Source organism: Myotis brandtii, unplaced genomic scaffold, assembly GCF_000412655.1.
Source record: "Myotis brandtii unplaced genomic scaffold, ASM41265v1 scaffold1225, whole genome shotgun sequence".
Taxonomy (NCBI): Eukaryota; Metazoa; Chordata; class Mammalia; order Chiroptera; family Vespertilionidae; genus Myotis; species Myotis brandtii.
Window position 1 is genome coordinate 901,040 of NW_005354272.1, and position 6,206 is coordinate 907,245.

General features: G+C 37.4%; 1 pseudogene; it reads left to right on the top strand.

The window, feature by feature from the left end:
* Nucleotides 1–2,929: 2,929 nt before the first annotated feature.
* Nucleotides 2,930–5,745, top strand: LOC102262634 (annotated as a pseudogene).
* Nucleotides 5,746–6,206: the final 461 nt, after the last annotated feature.

Here is a 6,206-nt window from a genome sequence, read left to right on the forward strand (position 1 = left end):
GAGGAACCACTTCATACCTGTTAGAATGGCTATCATCAACAAATCAACAAATGACAAGTGCTGGAGAGGATGCAGAGAAAAAGGAACCCTCCTTCACTGCTGGTGGGAATGAAGACTGGTGCAGCCATTGTGGAAAACATTATGGCGTTTCCTCAAAAATTTAAAAATGGAACTGCCATTTGACCCAGTAATACCACTTCTAGGAATATATCCCAAAAAAACAGAAACACCAATCAGAAAGGATATATGCACCACTATGTTCATAGCAGCACAATTTACAATAGCCAAGATTTGGAAATAGTCTTAATGCCCATCGACAGATGAGTGGATTAAAAAACTATCGTACATCTACATAATGGAATACTACACTGCTATAAAAAAGAAGGAATTCTTACCATTTGCAGCAGCATGGATGGAACTAGAAAGCATTATGCTAAGTGAAATAAGCCAGGAAGTGAAAGTAAAACACCACATGATCTCACTCATTTATGGATAATAAAGAACATTAAAACCTGATGAACAAAAAGATAGATACAGAGGTAGAGACGCATCGAACAGACTGTCAAATTTCAGTGGGAAGGCTGGGGAGTATTGGGGTGGGAGGAGGTAAGAGATCCACCGAAGGACTTGTATGCATGCATATAAGCATAACCAATGGACACAAGACACTGGGGGCTGAGGGGTGAGGGCTTGTGCCGGTGGGTAGCGGAGGCCAGGGGAAGGTCAATGGGGAAAAAAAGGAGACATATTTACTGCTATCTGTAATATTTTAAAGAATAAAATAAAAAGAAATAAAATACTAAGGTAAGGAACTTAAATGAAAAATGAAGTATCTGAAAATGTATACATATATATTGACTAGAAGATAGTGACAAGAATTTTCATAGCAACATTATTTGTAATCACCAAAACCTACTTATGTGTTCATTCTACATTTTTATTGTAATAAAGGTCACTATATAATACTAAAGGGATCGATCCAGCAAGAGGATATAACCCTGGTTAACATGTATGCAGCCAATATAGGAGCACCTAAATATATTTTAAAAAGTCTAGAGAACTTTAAGGGAGAGAGCCTCAGAAATGCAATCATAGTAGGGGACTTTAACATCCTGCAGTCTTCACTGGATAGATCTTCCAGACAAAAAATTAAAAAAGGAAACATTGACTCTAAAAGACACACTGGAACAGATGGATTTAATTCAAATTTATGAGACATTTCACCCATAAGATACAGGAGAGTGGACCCAAAGGTTTTTGAGTGTGTGATTATGTATGGGTTTGTTTTTGGTGTGAGTGTATGTGAGTGGATTTTTTTTATTGTTTGTTTTTCTCCATTTTTTCTTTCATCTTTTTTTTCTGGCCTATCTCTAATTTCTCTCTTCCCTTTGATTCTATTCTACTTGGTCTGTTCTCATTGATATTATTAATTTTTCTTACTTTATTTTGTTTTTCTATTTTTTCATTTTATTTTTCCTATCTATATCTTAATATACCCATTATTACTATGTTTTAAATTCATTATTATTTTATTTGTTTTCTATTTCCTTTTCTTTTCTCATACTATACTAGTTCTTTTAGCTTCCTCCTTGCTTCCATATACCCATTTTATCATCTTACTCTTTCTACCTTTTTCTTACATCCCCTCTAAGTCTTTGCTCATGTGTCTTTTAGTATTCTTTTTATTTTTTTCTTTGCTTTTCTTTCTCTTCTTTGTCCTTCTTAATCATTTCTGTTGTTGTTGTATTGAGTAGCTTCATTTTTGTGTTGTTTTTTGTTTTATCTTGCTGTGTCTTATTCTGTTCTGTCAGCACCTCTATAATAGTTGGCACAACAACATTGGGGTTGAACCTCACTGGCAGTAAGTCAGAGGGGAGATCCCTCCCAACCATGGGACATCAACAGCCAGGTCCCAATTCAAACAGGAGAGCCCAAATAATGCACACAAGGGGCATTCCTAGAGCATTCAGCTTAGGTGAACAAAGAGACTGCACCACTCAACCCCTCAAGACACTTTCCACATAAGGCTATCCCACAAAGACTGGAAGGTATAGCAATTCTATCTAATACAAAGAAGCAAATACAAAAGAAAGTTAAAATTTATAGAGAAAGAAACAATCCCCAAATGAATGAAAAGAAGGAATCTCCAGAAAAAGAACTAAATGGAGGCAAGCAACTGATCAGAAAAAGAGTTAAAGTAATGGTTATAAACGGGCTTAAGGAGCTTAATGAAAAATACAAGGAACTCAGTGGGAACTATAGCAGCATGAAAAAAAATATATAAACCATTAACCATAACAAGACGGAAATGAAGAATAACGTATCTGACATCAAGAACACACTGGACAGAATCAAAAGTAGATTGCATGACTCAGAGGATTGAATCTGCAGTGTGGAAGACAAGGTGGAAATAAATATCCATTTAGAGCAGCAAAAAGAAAAAAGAATTAAAAAGCAGAAAGATAGTTTAAGGGAGCTCTGGGACAACATGAAAAGTAACAATATTCACATCATACAAGGGCCAGATATGAAAAAAGTGAGTAAGAAACAGCAAACCTGTTTAAAGAAATAGTGACAGAAAATTTCCCCAACAAGGTGAATAAAAATGCCACACAAGTTAAGGCACCACAGAGAGTCCCGATCAAGATGAACCCAATGAGAGCCACATCTAGACACATCATAATTTAAATAGCAAATGTTAAAGACAAAGAATCTTAAAAGAAAAGCCCAGAGGAAGTAGAAGGAAGGAAATAATAAAGATCAGAGAGGAAATAAATGACAAAACGGGGGAGGGGGGGACAGGACAAAACATCAATGATTCCAAGAGCTGGTTAGTTGAAAAGGTAGATGAGGTTGATGAATCCCTAGCCAGTCTTATCAAGAAAAAACAAACAAACTAAAAGGCCTGCATAACCTGCTCGGAAAGTCCATGGCAAGGCCGCCTGCCAGTGTTGGAAGACACCAGGATGAGAGCAGTGTGGAGGGTGCTGAGTTCCATTTGGACCCAAGGCCTGGAACTTGGGCTGCTGAGTGGAGGGTGTGCTGGCTTCCATCTGACCCCTATGACCTCCCTTCCCCTCCCCACAGTCTCATTCTCCAGGCTAGCCGTGGATATGCCATCCATAAACCAGTTCGGCACAGCCAAGAAGCTGATCCGCCCCCTTCCACACTCATCAAAAATTACCAGAATGTCCCTAGAACAGAGCAAGTTAATGATGTCGTGAAAAGACTATTTCTGCATCAATTGATATGATCATGTGAATTTTATCTTTCAATTTGTTCATGTGATGTATCATGTTTGTTGATTTGCAGATATTGTACCAGCCATGCATCTCCAGAATAAATCCCATTTGGTCAAGGTGTATGATCTTTTCAATGTATTGCTAGATGCGATTTGCTAATATTTTGTTGAGAATTTTAACATCTGTGTGCATCAGGAATATTGGCCTGTAATTTTGTTTCTTTGTAGTGTCTTTATCTGGTTTGGGGCTTAGGGTAATACTGGCTCCATAGAAAGAATTTCAAAGTGTTCCACCTGCTCATATATTTTGGAATAGTCTGAAAAGGATTAGTGTTAGTTCTTCTTTAAATGTTTGGCAAAATTCCCCTGTGAAGCCATCTGGACTAGGGCTTTGGTTTGTGGAAGTATTTTTTTTGTTTGTTTTTTTATTGCTGCTTCAATTTCATCACTTGTTACTGGCCTGTTAAAATACCAATGGCATATTTCACAGACCTAAAACAAACTCTCCAAAAATGGATATGTAAAAGAAAAGATCCTGAATAGCCTCAGCAATCCTGAGAAATAAGAACAAAGTTGAGAGAGATCACAATACCAGATATCAGGCTATATTACAAAGCCACTGTTCTCAAAACTGCCTGGTACTGGCACAAGAACAGACATATAGACAAATGGAATAGAACAGAGAATCCAGAAATTGACCCAAGCTATTATGTTCCATTAATATTTGAAAAAGAAGGCAAGAGCATATAATGAAGACAGTCACTTAAATAAATGGTGTTGGAAAAATTGGATGGACACATACAAAAAAAAAGGAAAGAAAGTAGACCATCAAATTACACCAGACACAAAAATAAACTCAAAATAGATAAAAGACTTAAACGTAAAATGGGAAAACATAAAAATCTTAGAAGAATCCATAGGCAGCAAAATCTCAGACATATTCCAGGGCAATTGCTTCACTGATACTGCTCCTAGAGCAATGGAAACTAAAGTGAAAATAAACACATGGGACTAAATCAAAATAAAAAGCTGCTGCACAAAGAAGAAACCATCAACAAAACAAGAAAGCCCACTGCATGGGAGAACATATTTGCCAATGTTATCACCGATAAGGGTTTAATCTCCAAAATTTATAGGGAACTCATACAACTTAACAAAAGGAAGATAAACAACCCAATCAAAAAATGGGCAACAGATCTAAACAGATACTTTTTGAAAGTAGACATATAGAAGGCCATGAGGCTTATGAAAAAATGCTCAAAGTCACTAATCATCTGAGAGATGCAAATCAAAATGATAATGTGGTACCATCTCATACCTGTCAGAATGGCTATCATCAACAAATCAACAAAGGACAAGTGTTGGTGAGGATGTGGAGAAAAAGGAACCCTCGTACACTGCTGGTGGGAATGCAGACTGGTGCAGTTACTGTGGAAAACAGTATGAAGTTTCCTCAAAAAACTAAAAATGGAACTCCCATTTGACCCAGTAATCCCACTTCTAGGAATATATACCAAGAAACCAGAAACTCCAATCAGAAAGAATATATGCACACCTATGTTCAAGCAGTACAAATTACAATAGCTAAGATTTGGAAACAGCCTAAGACCAATCAGCAGATAAGCGAATAAAAAACTGTGGCACATCTACACAATGGAATACTATGCTGCTGTAAATAAGAAAGAACTCTTACCATTTGCAACAGCATGGATGTACCTGGAGAGCATTATGCTAAGTGAAATAAGCCAGTCTGTGAAAGATAAGTATCACATGATCTCACTCATTTGTGGATATAATGAACAACATAAACTGATGAACAAAAATTGATCCAGAGACATAGAAGCATCGAACACACCAATAAACCACAGAGGGAAGGCAGGAGTGGGGTGGGAGGGGGATAAGAGATCAACCAAAGGACTTATATGCATGCATATAAGTATAACCAATGGACACAGACCCTAGTGGGGTGCAGGCCTGTGCTGGGGGTGGGAATGGGCAGGGAGAGGTCAATGGGGTGAAAAGGAGACATATGAAATATTTTCAACAACAAATAATTTTTTAAAAACAAAAGACTCTTGTCTTTTGAAGTGGGGAACCCTAAGAAGAAACTAAAAATCAAGAAAGAACAATTGATGAGCAAGGTTATGGTAAACCTTGTGGACTTCAGCTCCCTGGAGGCTTGAATTGTTGCCTTGACTGTCAAGATCTGAAATTATGCAGAAACATCGAAAGGACAAAGCTCTCAAGTGCTATCTGCTGATGAGCATTCACCAGAGGAAAAAGATGCTCAAAAACCTCCATAAGACCAACTACAATGTCTTTGAGAAGACATGCAAGGACCGGGGATGAGTACACCTTTTTCCCTCTTTACTATGGAAGCCCACCGCCACTGGGTCACCTAGAAGGCTCTGTGCATTTGGGATTACCAGGAGGTTCAAAAGCTGAAGAAGCAAAAAAGGGCCATATAAGCAGCATCAGCAGCAGCTGGGAAACAAGCAAGATGAATACAGAAAGCTCTTCCAAAGATGAACTAGAGGCAATCAAGGAAACACAATGAATTTGGGTAAAGTTTAAAAACAAAATAAGAAACAGAAAAAGGACCAAAATAAAATCAGAAATGAAAGAGGTGAAGTAGCAACTGACATCACAGAAATACAAAGGATTTTAAGCAATACTATGAACAACTATAAGCAAAAAACTGGACAACCTGATAGAAATGGACAAATTCCTAGAAACATACAATCATTCAAAACTCAATGAGGAACAATCAAAAACACTGAGTAGGTTAATAACAACTGATGAAATTGAAGTAGTAATCAAAAAAAATCCCAGCAAACAGTAGTCCTGGTCTGGACACTTTTACAAAGGAGTTTCACCAAACATTCAAAGAACTAACCTATCCTCCTCAAACTATTCTGAAAGGTTTAAGAGAAAGGAATCCTTCCAAGCTCTTTCTATGAAGCCA